This window comes from Miscanthus floridulus, unplaced genomic scaffold (assembly GCF_019320115.1).
Source record: "Miscanthus floridulus cultivar M001 unplaced genomic scaffold, ASM1932011v1 os_2356_4, whole genome shotgun sequence".
NCBI classification, from domain to species: Eukaryota; Viridiplantae; Streptophyta; class Magnoliopsida; order Poales; family Poaceae; genus Miscanthus; species Miscanthus floridulus.
The window spans coordinates 14,165-32,256 of NW_027098259.1; the positions used below are offsets into that span (position 1 = coordinate 14,165).

General features: G+C 42.9%; 1 non-coding gene across 1 annotated transcript; it reads left to right on the forward strand.

The window, feature by feature from the left end:
• Positions 1 to 17,983: 17,983 nt before the first annotated feature.
• LOC136534871 (small nucleolar RNA R71) lies at positions 17,984 to 18,092 on the forward strand. The gene has a single exon (XR_010778827.1). It is a non-coding gene; the product is annotated as a small nucleolar RNA R71 (small nucleolar RNA).

The following is an 18,092-nucleotide window of genomic DNA, read 5'->3' on the forward strand; positions in this document are numbered from 1 at the left end:
TTCAGGATATCACCAGATTGCATTAAAAGAACAAGACTAGAACAAGACATCTTTCATCACTCCATTCGGTGCCTACTGCTACAAAACCATATCGTTTGGACTCAAGAATGCTAGAGCCACCTATCAAAGAGCTATTCAAACATGCCTGGTGATCAGATCAGCGAAAATGTAGAAGCATACGTGGATGACGTAGTGATAAAGACAAAGAACCCGAATGCACTAATTAAAGACCTAAAGCAAACCTTTGAAAACCTAAAAAGATGGAGGTGGAAATTGAATCCAAACAAATGTGTATTCAGAGTTCCTTCAGGAAAACTACTTGGATTCCTGGTCAGTCATTGTGGAATCGAAGCAAGCGCCAAGCAAATTTGAGCCATAACAGAGATGGGCCCTCCTTGAAGTGTCCAAGATGTGCAGAAGCTAACAGGCTGCATGGCGGCACTAAATCATTTCATATCAAGACTGGGCGAAAAAGGGTTACCTTTCTTTAAATTGCTAAAGAAGACAGACAAGTTCGAGTGGACAGAAGAAGCCAACGAAGCTTTCAAGAAACTCAAGGCATATCTCACATCCTCACCCATTCTCACACCTCCAAAGAATATACGAAGACATAATGCTATACATTGCGGCAACTTCTACTGTGATCAGCATAGTGATCGTCATGGAAAGAGAAGAAGAAGGGCATATATATAAAGTACAATGCCCCGTATACTACATCAGCGAAGTACTGTCAGAATCAAAAATCCGGTACCCGCATGTGCAAAAACTACTCTACGCCCTCCTGATTACTTCACGCAAACTTCGCCACTATTTTGAAAGCCACAGGATTACCGTGGTGATAGATTTCCCACTCGGAGACATCCTACACAACAAAGATGCAACGGGGCACATATCTAAGTGGGCAGTTGAACTTGGTGCTCTCAATATCGATTTCGCCCCATGGAAGACAATTAAATCTCAAGCCCTGGCTGATTTTGTTGCCGAATGGATAGAAATTCAACAACCTGTGTCAAGTACCATCCTTGATCATTGGAAGATGTACTTTGATGGATCACTCAAGCTAGGCGAAGCCGGTGCAGGCGTCCTCCTAATTTCTCTAGACGGAAAGCAACTCAAGTATGTCCTTCAGATATTATGGCAGGCTACAAACAATGAGGCAGAATACGAAGCCCTCATTCACGAGCTACAAGTGGCAATTACCCTCGGAATCAAACATTTACCTGTTTATGGAGATTCAGCAGTAGTAATCAATCAAGTCAACAAAGATTGGGACTGCACCAAAGAAAACATGGGCACTTACTGTGCTGAAATACGAAAGCTAGAAAAACATTTTCAAGGATTAGAAATTCTACACATCCTGCGTGATTCTAATATTGTGGCAGACATCCTCGCCAAGCTTGGATCAGATAGGGCGAAGGTCCCACCCAGTGTATTCATAGAGGAGCTATTAGCTCCCTCTATCAAACAACCTGGTGAGATAACCCCTGAAATCTCAGCCAAAAACAACCAGATCTTGGTAATCACCACTTCATGGACCCATATTTTTATTGATTACATCAAAGAAAATAAGTTGCCAGCAGAAAAAGAAGAAGCTACCCGAGTTGTTCACAGAAGCAAGAACTATGTCCTAGTAGGAGACAAGCTCTATAGAAGAGCTGCATCATCAGGAGTACTCCTAAAATGCGTCTCATTTGAAGAGGGCAAAGAGATCCTAGACGAAATACACTCAAGTTGCTGTGGAAATCATGCCGCTTCAAGAACACTAGTCGGAAAAGCATTCCGCACCGGTTACTACTGGCCAATCGCTTTGAAAGACGCAGAAGAACTCGTCAGAAGATGCAAAGGTTGTCAAATGTTTGCAAGACAGGCTCATGTGCCAGCTCACCACCTCATCTGCATCCCACCTGCTTGGCCTTTCTCCTGCTGGGGGCTGGATCAAGTAGGACCCCTCAAGAAAGCAAAAGGCGGCTTTGAGTACATCTTCGTAGCAATCGACAAGTTCACCAAGTGGATCGAATTCAAACCACTCGTAAAATATAGCGCAGCCAAAGCAGTCGAGTTCATCCAAGACATTATGCACCACTTTGGCATGCCCAATCGAATCATCACAGATTTGGGTTCTCCCTTCACAGCCACTGAATTCCAAAGTTGGGCACAAGACTGCGGTTTCAGAATAGATTATGCATCAGTAGCACATCCAGAGGCCAACGGATAGGTCAAAAGGGCAAACAGACTCATACTAGCTAGATTAAAACCAAGATTGTATGAAGAACTAATAGACTATGGATCAAAATGGATTGAAGAATTACCCAAGGTTGTATGGAGGTTACGGACTCAAATAAGTAGAGCCACCGGATACTCACCTTTCTTCCTGGTGTACGGATCAGAAGCAGTACTACCCACAGACTTGATCTAGACGTCACCAAGAATAGAACAATACGACGAAGGAGAAGCAGAATACACCTGAAGATTAGAACTCGACAGTACAGAAGAAGTCAGAGTAAACGCTACCCTTTAATCAGCAAGATACCTCCAAGGACTAAGACGCTACTACAACAAGAATACCGAATCTCGATCATTACAAGTCAGAGACCTAGTACTAAGAAGAATACAAAAAACCGACGGATGCCATAAACTACTCAGTCCATGGGAAGGTCCTTTTATCGTCACAAAAGTCACTGGACCAGGTACATACAAGCTGATAACTGAAGACGGAAAAAAAGTCAACAATACATGGCACATCAGTCAGCTACGAAGATTCTACGCATGAAAACAACTCAAGGGAAAATATGTATACAAGACAAAAGAGATCAACGTTCATGATCAAACAAAGATAGCGCTCACCAACAACATATGTACCATTGTGACCTTTTAATATTCATGATCAATAAAGATGGTTCTTTCTCGACAAACATATGTCTCATTATGGTTCTCCCCGAGTTGTTTCCAAAAAGAACAAAACAAAAAGCAAAATGGCTGAAAAGACGCCTGAGCATACCGGCCAAGAGCAAAATAGCTGAAAACATGCTTAAGCCCGCCGATGAGGGTAGCTAATAAGCTAACACCTAAACAAAAAGCAAAATGGCTGAAAAGATGCCTGAGCATACCGACCGAGAGCAAAATAGCTAAAAACATGCTTGAGCCTGCCGACGAGGGTAGCTAATAAGCTAACACCCGAACAAAAAGCAAAATGGCTGAAAAGATGCCTGAGCATACCGACCGAGAGCAAAATAGCTGAAAACATGCTTGAGCCCGCCGATGAGGGTAGCTAATAAGCTAACACCCGAACAAAAAGCAAAATGGCTGAAAAGACACCTGAGCATACCGACCGAGAGCAAAATAGCTAAAAACATGCTTGAGCCCGCCAATGAGGGTAGCTAATAAGCTAACACCCGAACAAAAAGCAAAATGGCTGAAAAGACGCCTGAGCATACCGGCCAAGAGCAAAATAGCTAAAAACATGCTTGAGCCTGCCAATGAGGGTAGCTAATAAGCTAACACCCGAACAAAAAGCAAAATGGCTGAAAAGACGCCTGAGCATACCGGCCGAGAGCAAAATAGCTGAAAACATGCTTTAGCTCACCGATGAGGGTAGCTAATAAGCTAACACCCGAACCAAAAAGAGAAACGACTGAGAATAAGCCTGAACATAAATCAGAGCAATTTCAAGACAAGACCCTCCAGCTCAGAAGATCCCAAGAAGCGCTTCATGGTTTCACTCAAGAAAGCACTTGAACAACGCTTGTTCCTACTCAACAAGACTAGAAGAAAATAAGACAAGGCTTCCAAAACTCTACCATGAAGCACGCGGGGGCTTAATGGTCCTAGGATACTTTGGCAACCAGAAATAGGACCAGATGCTGACCACACTACGAGCTAAGCCAAGAAGAAGAAGCTGGAGATATCCTAAGTCTTTTTTAATACTAACAAGAATGCTAAGTTTGTCGACACAACGAGCTATACCGAGTTGTTTACAAGTCACAGACAAAAGCCAGACAAGCACTCAACAAGTCAAGGAAGTCTGTCAAGACATCAATCTACACACACCAAGTTGTTTCACACAGCATAGACGAAAGCCAGACAAGTACTCGGCAAATCAAGAAAATTTGTCAAATACAACGATCTACACTCAGCGAGTGGTCTATACAACGTGGATGAGAATCGGAACAGATAGCTACCAAGAGAAAATTTTGATCAATTGGACAACACATTTAAAGAGTAAGCAAGGATTAGACATCCAGACAAAGAAGACATCAACAAAGATAGAGGATCTTCATTCAAGAAAGAGTATAAGTATTCTGTTACAAAAGCCGAAGTGCAGGGATCGATTACATTCAAGCATTGTCATCAAGAGTAGAAACATCAATATTGAGATTATCTACAATCTTCCTGGCTAAGTCATCGACCTCGGGCTCTAACCTCTTGACAGCATCGAGGTACTCTTGGCTCTCGGCTTCGTCAGCAACCTTGGACAAAGGAAAGTCTGGAGAAAGAACCCGGACCTAGGCAAGGATGTTCCTGGTGCAAAGATGGGCACAACACTTCACAAACTCCTGGAAACAGGTCGGCACTTGGGGAATGAATTGAGCCCAAGAATGACCATCGTCTGCTGAAGTCCGAAGAAGGTCGGCTACTGACCAAAAAGACTTCCACAAAGCTTTCTAATTTTTAGTAGCCGTTGCCAACTTGCCAGTCAAGTCCTCGATGGTCTTTTAGGCCTACACAAGATCTTTGTCAGCTCTGCGCCTAATCAATCTAGCAAGCGTGAGTTCTTCTTCAGCTTGAGCAATTACCGCCTCAGCCTTGTGGCTAGTTCGAGCGAGCGTCTTCATCTCCTCGATACCATCCGAGAGCTTCTGCTTTTCAACTCGGAGAGCTAGACCAGGCAACAAAAACAAGTCAGCGGAAAAGAAAATCAGAGTACAAAAGAAAAACAAAGAGTCAGCGAAAAGGAAAGCCAGAATACAAAAAGAAACAAAAAGAACCCACAATACCTTTGCACTCATTCTTCGTAGCATCCTTCTGCTTCTCTACCTCTACCACCCGGGCACAAAGAGTTTTCTCCTCCTTTTGATGCGTCTGATGCTTGGTCTCCAACTTAGCCCAGAGGAGGTCAAGCTTGGCCTTCAGGGCGCTTACCTTAGAAGACAACTTCTTCTCATTTTTGGACAAGAAAAAGAAGCCGGTATGATCTTAGGAGAAAGACTGAACAAAGAGAGAGAGAGAGAGAGAGAGAGAGAAGGCATAAGAAGAAAACAAAGATTAAACATCCAAAGAAAGAACTCTAGCAAAACTCACCTAAAGCTTTTCACTAAAGGAAGTCGAAAGGGCCCCCTAGGCAGCAGTCAATTCTGACAGACAATGGGTGGCGTCGAACTGTAGCAACACTTCATCATCCAAGCACTGACTACTGGTTCCAAGCAGAGCAGAGGGAGAAGCTGGCGTAGGCAAAGAAGGCAGAACCAGGGCTGTATCCTGGGAAGCCCCGGCTACCTCTCTAGAAGTTCCCACCGCCATGGCCACGGTCACCTCTAGAGCAACAGGATCAGTAGCGGCAGGGGACCCGGCTTCCCTCACAGCTACCTCATCGACCGAACATCCCAAGTCCAGAGACTCAGCACACAGAGGTGGGTCAGAGGACTAAGAAGTAGGCAGAGGGTTAAGGGAAGGCGAGGGTCTGCAAAATCATAAGAAAAGTCGACGATAAAGAGTATGAGCGAAGGAAAAACAGAGAGAGAAGCAAAAAATCATAACAAGGAATCACTTACTCAGCTATCTTCCTCCTCATAAGACCAAAAGAAGACCTCGCAAGGGGAACCACGGTAGCAAAGACGTCCCCGCCACTCAGCAGCAGGAGCGGCGTAGCCGATACCGGAGCCCTAGAAGAACTCAATGCCGGAGCTACAGAAGAACCCAGTGTAGGAACCTCAGAAGAACTCATACCCGACGACCGCTTACTACAAAAAGATCAAGACCAAAGTCAAAACAAAAATGAAGGACTCAACAGCAGGAAAATAAGAAAACAACTCACCGCCGCATGATAAGGGGTACATCATCATCTTCTTCTTCCTCGATCTCGACCAAGGCCACCATAGCACCAGCTGAAAAAGGGACAAAAGTACTCGATTAAAGATGAAAACAAGCAACAGAAGGACATGGCGTATTAATGTCCTCACCTAAGAGCATGCTAGCTATAACTTGAGTACCTAGACAAGCACTCGACTAGCGAGCTTTCTTGGCAGTGGGCACACCAGAAGAAGAACCAGCCCCTCGCCCCCTCTTGACGACGCTACGAGTAGCTCGAGGAATTGAATGAGGAACGTACTCTACATATACATCAAGGTTTGTGGAAGAAACACCAGAAGCATTATGGCGGTTTGTGACTTACTGGTTAAAGAAGCACCAGCAAGACTACTCCCAGACCCCACAATAGCAAGGAGGTCGTGAAGGGGAATCGGGTCAACGAAGTTATGCCCCAATTCCCATGAAAAGAATAAGACAACAAGACAAGGAAGATTAAGCAAAAATAGAAACAGCAAAAAGAAATACAAAAAGTACCTGCACAAAGAGAAAACAACTTACAGCTGGAGGTGGGTTCTTTGCACAGAACTCAGAGACGATAAGCGGGACAATGCTTGCTCCTTTCAGCACCTTCTGAAGACGCTCGAGTACTTCCTCGTCGGTCAACTCAAGGGCAGGGACCATGCGTGAAGGGTCCTCAGCCCTAGAGTACTCGAAGCCAAAGTTCTCTCGCTCCTTCAGAGGTTGAACACGACGGTGAAGAAAACTTGAGACAATTCCAAAACTAGTCAAGCCCTGCTGCTTCAGAGTGCTTATCCGCTCAAGGAACGGCTGGATAGCTTGGAGCTCATTCGACGTTAGAGAGTTCTTTTCCCACCGGTCGTTAACCGAGGGAACAGATCCAGAATGTACAGCGAGAGAAGGAATCAAATTGGTGGCATAGAACCAGTCAGCACACCAATCCCTCACAGAATCAACTAGGTCATAGTCAAAGAACTTGCTTTTAAGACCCTAGCGAAACTAAATCCCGCAGCCACCAAGAACATTGGTGTCTTCACGGTGGGGTTACGGCTTTAGACGAAAGATGTGATGGAAGAGGGAAAGAGAAGGAGGAATTCCAAGGAAAGCTTCACAGAGATGTACAAAAATAGAAAGATGGAGGACGGCATTGGGAGTTAGATGGTTCAGACTAACCCTAAAATAACCAAGAAATTGATGAAGGAAGGCGAAAGCAGGAAGGCAAAGTCCAGCACGGATAAAAGAGACGAAAATAATAATCTCACCAGGACCTAGAGCAGGGACCTGATGCTCGCCTAGAACTCTCCATTCAACAATGCCCTTGCTCTAGATTAGACCATCGCTAGCAAGCTCATGAAGCTGGTCTTCAGTTATTGTCGGAGCCGGCCAAGCCTTCTGGGCAGCCCTCATGGCCACGAACTCTTGGTTCTAGATCACGGAAAGAGACGACTCCTCGTCCATGAAGGTTGCCTAGGACTTGCTCGCGGCCTTCTTCTTACCCATGTACTAACGGAGGCAAAAAGGCACTAGGGGAAGAAAAGGCTTGGACAGCGGTGCTAAGATGGCGGCGGCAATGTTGACGACGGAGGTGCAAAGGCTAGGGTTTTCAAGGCAAAGGCAGGGTACCAAAGAAAAGGAGGAGAAAGGCCTTTAAATAGATTTTACACCGGTAAAAACATGGGCCACCAGGCCCATTTTAACACGGCATGAGGGCGCAATAGTTCATTTACCAAGACAGCTAAAATAACGGACGTCTCAAATACACACAACGATATAGTTCAACGGGCAGATTTCAGACTTATCCATCCAACACCACGGCAGAATTATCACATCACCACAAGAAGAACTCATCATCAATGAAGCAAAGAAGGGTTATCTCACAAGGAGCACAACAACCTGGTCCTTACAGAAAGAACTCGAAAATCTCATTAACAACCAGGACAACAGGAAAATAAGGAATTGCAACTCAGAAGACAAGATCCTTTCCCTTTTATAACTGGTTTCAAAAAATAGAAGATTACACATCTTACAAGACCCAATGAACTCGATACCATGAAAAGCAAAGTAGCAAAGAGGAACCCGGACACGGCTAGGCTCTAGAACGACTATGTGTCCCAAATTGCTACTCGGAAGGACAAACCGCCCTCGGCTACACTATTTTCTTCAAAGGACGGACGCAGTGCATCCAAGGCAGAAATCAGCAGCATGGCAGGACAACATGGAGCAGAGAAGGCCGACATGCATCTGTCTACCCAAGACCGATGTGATGTTGGATATGGTGTTGATCTGCATCGGACAGTCTCAGGACAGGCGACAAGGATTAACCCAGAACTGCCAGATGAAGGAATGAAGCCCACATCACAAGACTTCCTCCAACTACCGCCACGTACATCCTGGTACATTGCTGCTACGGGATTAGCCTACCTGTAATCCCTATCACAAGACTCCCTCTAGCCATGGCAAGACATACAAGAATTGCAAAATACGCCTGGGGGGCTACTCTACTTCACAAACTACCATATTCATGACTACAGAGACTTCAGAATAAGCAACAAAATGCTCAATGAATCAAAACAGCACTCTAGGAGGGTATTTATAGACCGAAGGAGCGGTGCATGTGGACCAGGAGCACAAACGAAACAAGCATAACAAAGGACACAGTGAAAAGACAAAATTCAATGAAAAAGGACTTAGGCGTGAAGGAACAGTACTCAAGGATAAACATATTCGGAAGGATATACCAACATTGTACAACTCGTGAATAAACAACATTCACACTCAACCACCACCATACGACTACATCTAACAATAGCAAACCACCAGAGAATACGCCAAGACCCTGCATCCGAGTTCTTCCTGAACAAAACAACTCGGATAAATGCTCGGAGGCTACAACAGGAGAAGTTCTCAGTCCTTTTCAAACAAAGATTCAAGACCCTCCAACTTTTTGTTCCAAATAGCAAGAGGCTCGGGGGCTACACTCAGTGAGTGCACTTTTTCCTTCAAAAAAGCGCACATCACTCCAAAGACTTCTTCAAGACCACACAACAAAAAGAACCCAGACATAACTATATCTGAGCTCTTTTTCGAGAAAGAACCCGGGTATATGCCCGGGACCCTTTCGATGAAGAATCAGGATGATTTCAAGAAAAGACCCTCAAGCTCCTTGTGCCAAATAGCATGAGACTCGGGGGCTACGTCCAAATGGGAGTACTTTTTTCTTCAAAAAGGTACACAACACGCAAAGATCTCACGAAGTGCTACATGGTTTCGCTCAAGAAAGCACTTGGACGACGCTTGTTCCTGCTCAACAAGACTTGAAGGAACAAGACAAGGCTTCCAGAACTCAACCATGAAGTGCTCGAGGGCTTGTCGGTGCGGGACCCACGGGATACCCCACAAGGAAGGGAAAAGATCTAGTCTAATTAGGATTCTTCCCCTATAATCTTAGTAGCAGTATTACTCTGTAATCCTACTAGGAACTCTCATTATAAACTGACTAGGACTCTGGCCTCCTAACTATATAAAGGAGGGCAGGGCTCCTTGGATCAGGAGTTGAAGAGAACAATTGTACACAACACAACACTTGACAATCAATCCAACACAAAGGCTAACACCGACTGGATGTAGGGCTATTACTCGATCAAAGATCGAGGGTCCGAACCAAGATAAATCGATTGTCTCTTGCATTAACCGTCGAGTTCTGCATATGCTGAAGCCCGAACATACTACCCCGGGGACCCCCGTGGTAGGTTGCCGGTGGTAAAACATCGACAATAGCCAAATAAAGGGACAAGTTCATCCTAAAGGCAAACCCCAGTAGATCAGATTTAGCACACAGAAAATGGGCACTTACCAAAGTTTCTACATACAATCTAGGAAGAAGGATCTTCATGCACTCGAGGTCACTCTGGCTCGGTCCTGCCATGTCTTCTTACAACCCCATTGTGCCAACTAGGGAACTTGATAGTCTTGAGGAATCCTTGCTGGTACAATATGTCTCTATTCTCATTCTCCTCTTGTGTGTGTGTGGCAGGGGGGCTTTATTTTTCTATGTGTGGCTTGGGAACATCAATACTCCTGCATCTCCAGTTGAACACACCTTCTACGATAATACTAGTTGTGGTTCCCGAGGGAGTGCGACGGCACCCGAGGGGTGAAAAGACCTATAACCACCGCACTAGGCTTTCAAGTCTCAACCGTGTCATGATGGTTAATTCACTCCTGTCCAGCTTTCATCCTGCATTCACTTTGCTCTCGGCAACCACGCAAGGTTTTTTTGAGAGGAGCAAGTCTCGGCTACCAGAAAGTCATGCCACCGTATATTTGAACATGTCGAATAGTATACATGTTGTACCCATTTGTGCCTTGGTTTGGGGAACCAAACATGTATCAGTAGTTGTAGTAGTCATGAGTGGCTCTACTCCATGGTGAACCCAACTCGTCTTATTCGCATGTGTCTGATAAAAAATGTTGAACATGCAAGAGCTATGCAGCGAGGAATTCATCTGAACAAGTGTCGGCTCGATCTATTGCACAATGGAGGAGACATAGATGTTGCATTTTTACTACACACACCAGAAAGTCCACCGTTGCATCTCTCTACAAAACCAACCAAGAGAAATTCCTTACGAAAGCTACTCATCTTCACTCTTCAGTCTGCCCCTTGACTGTTGTGATTGCTTGGATCAGAGTGAAAAGACCTATCACCACCGCACCAGGCTTTCAAGTCTCAACTGTGATATGGTGGTCAAAATCTCTTATAAATTTTCTTGATTCACTCCTGTCCAGCTTTCATCCTACATTCACTTCGCCCTCGGCAATCGCATAAGGTTTCTTTGAGAGGAGCAAGTCTCGACAACCAGAAAGTCCTGCCACCATATATTTGAATGCGTCAGGTAGTACTCTGTATACGTGTCGTACGCATTTGTGCAAACATTTTTGTTCACAAAGGAACATTTTACTTGTTGCACACGTGATATTTCGAGCATTGGTAAATCTGATTGGGCCAGACACATCTCACTCTTGGCAACCACGCAAGGGATGCTTTGTGCCTCGGTTTGGTGAACCAAACACGTATCAGTAGTGGTTGTAGTCATGAGTCGCTCTGATCATGCTCAAAATGAGTGGCTCTGATCTGTGTCATGGATTTCAAGTCTGAACCATGTCATGGTGGTCAAAATCTCTTAAATTATGAAATTTTATTTACTACGCACGTCAGAAAGTCCACCGGCCGCACAATTGATATCGTCATGTCGAGACTCACACTGTCTCATCAGCGTATATGGAGGAGACATGCTCTATTTTTGCAGCCATCAATGTAATATGGTTGTGATCCCGAGGGAGCGCAACGGCACCCACCTCCTAGAAAAATAAATATTCACGGAGTATCTTGCCTTAGAAGCCATAGCGTCCCTATGTACTACTATTTCAAAAACTTTATAGAGTATCTTGCCTTAGAAGCCATAGGGTCCCTGTGTACTATTATTTCAAAAACTTTACGGAGTATCTTGCCTTAGAAGCCTTAGCATCCCTGTGTATACATAAAGCTTGGCCTCGCACCAATTCTAATTGTTTCATTCCACCTTCCATTGCCCAGAAGCCCTCGCCTTGCCTCCCACCTCTACCACCCCGTTGGTTGCCATGAAGGTCGTCGGTTGCCCGGCTCCAGTCCTCGCTTCCTCCAGTGGTTCAGTGGAGGCGGGGCCAATGGCGCACCTTGAGTTGGTGTCGGCGGTGGTGGCGGTGAGTCCAATCCTAGGTGATCAGCATTCCCATCACAGAGACTCATGCCATCTCCTAGGCTACTAGTCTCCCCATCGCCCTCGACGATGACGCTGACACCACCAGCACCGGTGGTTCGCTCGCCACCACCGGCCCTAGTGCGGTCCCGCTCACCGTCGTTGGGTCTGCTCGTCGTCGCCGGATCTGCTACCCTCATGGGCAGGTCACCTGCATCGTCGCGGTCCCCCGTGCCATCAGCTGAGGCCGATGCCGCCGACGAGGCCAAGGCCGAGTGCTGGTATTTATTAACGTGCCACTTATTTTAAGTAGCCACCTATTATAAACCTATATCTCCTAACATTACTTTACTAGATTGTCATCCCTAGTGATGATGCCAGAGATGCTTGTTTGTACTACACATCATTACTACTAGAATAATACTAAGTAGTTCTTTATCATTTTATATAACTAGAAGAATATATAAGTATATAAATGAAAAGGATCTGTAAGCACATAGATAATAAACTATTGTAGCACTTTACCCAAGAGTATTCTAGGTATCGTTATTTATATTTTTACCATAGAGAAGGTCTAGCATGGACATGTATTGATAGCTTATACTATTAAAGGAGAAGTAAACCATAACCAATATTCTACTCTTAAAACGGGTAAGTCATAGGATAAGATATATGTATATATAAGTAGTGATTAATGATAAATCACTCAGAGTACTCCTTTCTATGGCGTTAGCATGGTCAGGTAGAATATTAGAGGAATAATTCCTAAGTCATTCTTAGTTACAAGTCAAAGTATACATTGATTAGTGCAATTATACCTAGTAATCATTGCTAAGATCATCGTCATATCTACACATAAGGGATATTACTAAGGAAGATTAAGAATAGAGCTTGCCCTTCCTTCATAACCGAACCCTACGTGCGCTTATATTCGGGGAGTGGACTACAAAGGACTCAACGGGAGTGTCACATCCGCAATCTACCACATGACCCAAAATATAGGGTGTATCCACAGGTAAACAACGTATAAGCACCATGCTTACACAATGTCGACCACCCACCCATGGTACCTTAGAGTGAGTGCTATACAAACTTATGCATGAACATGATGATAATCTAACTATACTAAGCATATAATCAAAGTAGACGATGAATATTGTAACGAAGAACATGAATAAGATGAATACTGATATTGTCATAACAATTGTAACTAGCATATAAAAGTAATGGAAATACAAAAGAGAGAGGGGTACAAAGATTATATCGAACCATGCTCTTGATACGATCAGGAATCCAAGCAAAGCCTGCTTGCCTCCCTCTAGACCAAGCTTAACTAGCTATGCCCTAGAATATGGTGGAACTCTGAGGATGATTAGGGTTTCTGTCTTCTCAAATGACTTATGCAATATCTCAGGGGGGTGGCAGGGGCTGGTATATATAGGCCAAAGCGTCCAACATGAGCCCTTAGATCAAACCAACTTAAAGAATGGCGTAGATGCAACCTAGGAGGCGATGGAGAATCAACATGTGACGCAGAGGCTGATAGACGGGCCCAGAGGCTGGGCAACCTGCAGGTGGGGCCGGGCATCCCCACTTGGCAGCCTCTCGCCCTCTGCTATGGTATGGAGCCCTCTCAAGTCTTCTGGAACCTTCTGGTGTCCATTTCGCTGCGGACAAGCACAGTTAAATCTGACATGTAGGTCTACCTTGACTATTTTCTAGATAAATCCTACAGAAAATACTGATTCACCAAAACTCATGGAATTTGTTAGTTTAAACCCCTAAACCTTCATTGGTGATTATATTTATGCCCTTATACATGTTATATTGACGGTATATAATGGTTGTTAACTACCATCAACAAACTTCCCCAAGCTTGACCTTTGCTAGTCCCTTAGTAAAGCTAAACTCAGTAAATGGATCAGGAGTTTTGAGATTTTTGAAAACATTGTAGCAACTCCTCAAAAGTACACATGCATTCAGACAAGAATTCTCCTATAAAATAAACTGATCTGACATTCAAACTTACCCATATTACCTTCAACCATGGGGCTTGTAGCCTTCACTTGGGTCTTGAGCAATTGAAAGACAGAATGATTAAGTCAAGCACTATGTCTTAAGTTCTTTGCTCAACCATTATTTCAGAGTTTTTATAGATTTTCAAAATAAAACTCGGAGCTTCCTTTGTATGACACTCTCAAGTCTCTCAATATATGTGGTATTTGTGGATCCTCACCAAGGCAATAGTGATGTTATGCCTTTCTCTTCCAACAACTAAGGCTTATGTGGAGCTCATAGGAGTGGAGAAAGCATGAAAGAGAATACTTGCAATACATATATTATAAAGTCAAACCTCAGATCCAAAGAGAGTTGAGTCATATAATCAAATCAAAATGTGCATGTGTATGGATGTATGTGGTGGATATATATGGTGGCTAACCTAATTCTACTATGCTCCTTGAAAACATATATCTCTTTTAAAACTTGAAAACAACTTTACAAGAAAACATGGGTTATCTTATTTATCTCTTCTCTTTTTAGGTGGGAATCTAAGTACCCATTGTTTTAAATCTCTCGGGCACTTGTCCATTTTTTTCTTTCTCAACTTTTTTTTTTCTTTTTCTCTCTCTCTTTTTATGAATAACTTTTGCATAGCCACATGCAACTTTTCTACAATAAATTTTTTGAGAGATAGCAACAAGAACTTGGAGCATTTATTTAGTGGATATCCTATCAAGAATATTTTTGGTGTTTTCTCCCAGTGTAGGAGTAAAACATTTTTGGGTGGATCTAGATGGAATGGCATGTTTGTGCACCTACCCCCAGTGTGGGAGTAGTGCATATTTGGGTGGTGTGTGCATGATCTTGATTTTAAGAGCATGACAAACCTCTCATAAGGGTCAACAAAGCTTGACTAAACTCAATACAAAATAAGCAGCATATATGAAGAAGTTTTCCTGATCTAAATATCATTTATGGCTCTGGTAGGAATTCAAGCTTTGTCATATAGGAGCTCATCATGAAGTATTTTTATATTTTTCAAAAGATAAATCTCCAGAACTTTAGTGTCACTTGGAACAAGATAAACAACAGTTCAGATCTTCTCATATCATATCCGTCAATTACCTAGACTTAGATCAAGCATATGCTACCCACGAGTTTTAAGTTTAGAATAAATTCTTATATCAAAACAATCATATCCAAAACCCAAGAGAATTCAAGACTAAAAACTAGGTACTTGAAAGAAATTACGATAGAGCAACTACTCATTATTTTAATTGCAAGAGATTATCCTCAGAGTTCATTTATTCAGCTCCTAAAAATAGAAAACTAGACACACACTTTTTATTTTGTTTTTACTTTTAAGATCACACCTTACTTTTATATATAACTAGCTAAGATAAATTTTTATTTTGCTTTTAGTTTGTTATGCATCTTTTTTTCATTATTATTCTTAACAACAATATAGCAAACTTAAAAATAGCAAATGGAAAGAAATACTTAGCTAGATACATGGTGGATGCTCCTCCCCCACGCTAGATGTTGTCGTGGTCTTTCTTAGAGTGAGTCTACCAGCAGAAGTCTTTCTCATCCGTCCAGAAGTTGTGTTCCTTGTGCAGCGGATGTAGCAACAGTTTGGGAAAATGTACTTCGGATGGATGGCTTTACTCTTGATCATCCTACAAAATACTCCAACAAGAACACCAAAACTCGTGGCACGAATTAGGATAAGGGGTTAGCGGTCAACCATTCACAGATATGTTGTCCTTGAAGGTTTAGACAGATTTCCAAATTGACAAAGTCCTAGCAGGATGTCTATTTAATATTTTTAGATTTTCTTATTTATATAATGTAGAAAATATGTATGTATGGTATTTTTATTTTTATGCCACCATGGTGAATATTCCTATGGGCTTTTACACACCGTAGATTTATTCACATGGGGCTTTAGGCTTTAATGATGTAATGATGCAATTTTTATTTTCTTTCTACTAATGCAACACTAATGCAGAAAACATGCTAAAAGTGAAAAATAATTCATGCAATATTAAAAAGTAAATATGGATAACTACCGATTTTACCTCACGGCCAGGGCTCGGATTTTTAAGTCCTCCGGACATGACTCTTTTCCTATCTTGTTTATTTCTTAGGTGCATCAGTCGATCCTGGGGATAGAGAACCTGATGGTTGCACCTCTTGTGACTCTGGTGACGATGTGACCTTTTCTTTCCATACCTGCTTGGTCTATGGATTTGACTTTGGCGGAGTGGGTTTATCTTTCACAACTTCTTCAGGTTCCTTATCTTCCTCCCAACTTTTCTTTGGGGATTGATTCTTTTGGTTTTAGGATGATCGATGTCTCCTCCTGGAGTGGGACTTCTTCGGCTGCTCATAAGTGGTATAACTATTGAAATAACAATGTACCTTTTCTCTAGGGAATTGGAAGTATACTTGTCTAGATCCGACGTAGATGATTGCGTTGGTTGTGTTGAGGAACGGTCTTCCAAGGATGATGGGTGTATCATCTTCTTCTTCTCCCATGTCTAGAACCATAAAGTCGGCAAGAGCAAATTCATCGTGTATCCTTACCATGACATCTTTTGCTATTCCTTCTAGAAATTGGATTGATTGGTCTACCATCTGCAATTGCATATATGTAGAGAACAAAGGTTCATCACCAAATAGGTATTCATTCGTTACCTTGGACATTATATTGACACCCGGCCCTAATGTCGCAGAAGGTCTTGTGGAAGATTCTTTGTCCAATGGTGCACTCAATCATGGGTACGCCTGGATCATCCTTCTTAGTAAGGAATGGTGAAGCAAGGAGTTGGTCGTACTCTGATCGGAGTGTGTTGATCATGTTGACTGATTCTTCTTGAGGTTGCCTGGCCTTGTTTTTTCTCCTTCTCCTATTCTTCTTCTTCTTGGTCACTATTGTCTCTTTGAGCAGGTACGACGTTTGTGGATGTCCAGGAGATTGCAAGATACGATTCTTGAAAGAAAACTTCTCCTTTCAATCCTTGATTGTAAAGCAGATCTTGGCACTGTCCGCGTAGATGATGGCTTTTGCAGTGCTTAGGAAAGGTTAGCCCAAAATAATGGGCGCCCTTACATCTCCACCTATTTCCAAAACCACAAAGTCTATGGGAATATATGATTGTCCCACTCGAATAATAGCATCTTCAAAAATTCCCTTGGGGTAACAGAGTGACTGATCTACAAGCTGCAAACACATATTTGTGTATAACAAAGTATCTCTATTAATTGATCATAAATTACCTTAGGCATGATCTTGACACTTGCTCCGAAGTCACAAACAACTTCTTGGCAAATGTGAGGTCCAATGGCGATGGGGATGACAGGTCTTCCTGGATCACTCTTCTTTTTTGGCAAGGTATAATCTATCCACCTTTCCATCGATGGTTGTATACAGTAATATGCTACATTGAGAATATCAACAAGATTTGCAGTCTGGTTGCCCCAGAATCTTACCTTTGTCGGACGGAGGAACAGCAGCAGCCAGCTGAGCTATTTATAATTCTATCATTTTATTAAAGTTATGTTGGTTTTTAATGGCAGAAGCAAAGCTATCCATTCTATTATTTATGTTCTCTAGAATTTTATCTTTGGTAGCTACCTTTCTAGATAATCCATCCATAAGTTTGGATTGGCCAGCAATTAATTCTCTCAAGGGTGATTGATTAAAATTATTAAAATTATTACCTTGATAGTTACCTTGGTAATTACCTTGGTAGTTCGGCCTTTTTTGCTAATTCTATCCTTGATTCTGTTGAGGACGAAAGTAGTAGTTGTTGTTGACAAAATTTGCATCCTCTTGGGTTTTAGGACAGTTGTTTCCTAAATGCCCAATGTTTCCATACACTTCACATGTCATGTGAGAATTATGAATGTGCATGACTTCTTGCTTCTCATTGGCTCAATCTTCAAGCTTCTTCATCAGCAGGTCCATTTTGGCAGATAACATGTCTACCTCCTTGAGTTGATACATACCTCCACCCCTCTTGCGGGTTTGAACACGTTCTTCATTCCAACCTTGATTGGAGGCCATCTTCTCCACAAGAGCTGTTGCAGCTAGTATGGTGAGTGATAGTAATGCACCTCCAGCAGCAGCATCCATAGTCTCACGGGTACTGTTGGTCAATCCATGGTAGAAAGTCTACATGAATAGCCAATTCTCCATCCCATGATGAGGACACTCCGCAATGTAATCTTGAAAGCATTCCCATGCCTCTAGGATAAATTCATCATGTTGTTCCTGAAAGCTTGAAATTCTCCCACACAGAGCAT